The sequence below is a fragment of the Trematosphaeria pertusa genome, assembly GCF_010094035.1.
Source record: "Trematosphaeria pertusa strain CBS 122368 unplaced genomic scaffold BU26scaffold_23, whole genome shotgun sequence".
NCBI classification, from domain to species: Eukaryota; Fungi; Ascomycota; class Dothideomycetes; order Pleosporales; family Trematosphaeriaceae; genus Trematosphaeria; species Trematosphaeria pertusa.
In genome coordinates this window covers 168,479-168,888 of record NW_022987234.1, presented here as the reverse complement: position 1 = coordinate 168,888, position 410 = coordinate 168,479, and positions in this window count along the sequence as shown.

Here is a 410-nt window from a genome sequence, read left to right as displayed (position 1 = left end):
GCAGCTAACGCGTTATCACGAAAGCAAGAAGAGCTTAAGACCTAAAAGGAGAAGGATCGTGCCGCCCGTACGAGGGCTTTCCTAAGCAAGAAGCAAATCAGCCTCTCAGCCGTTAAGCGATTATCGGGTAAGCTATTAGTCTTAGCTGCCTAGGGATTGGCCAGCAATGCGGCGGAAATCGCCGCCGCCAATACGTTCATGAAGGCACCCTCTACCAAAGATCCATATGCTGTAATCGATCGGGTTATCGCAGCCAACCAATCAGACAACTCTCTACAGCCAGCTCGAGAAAAAGCCACCATGTCGGGCTCCGCCTGGAAAATGGAAGACGGCTTGTTAACCTATCGGGATCGATTGATAGTTCCTGCCGTTAACCACCTACGAACGCATTTGATACGTGCCGTGCATGC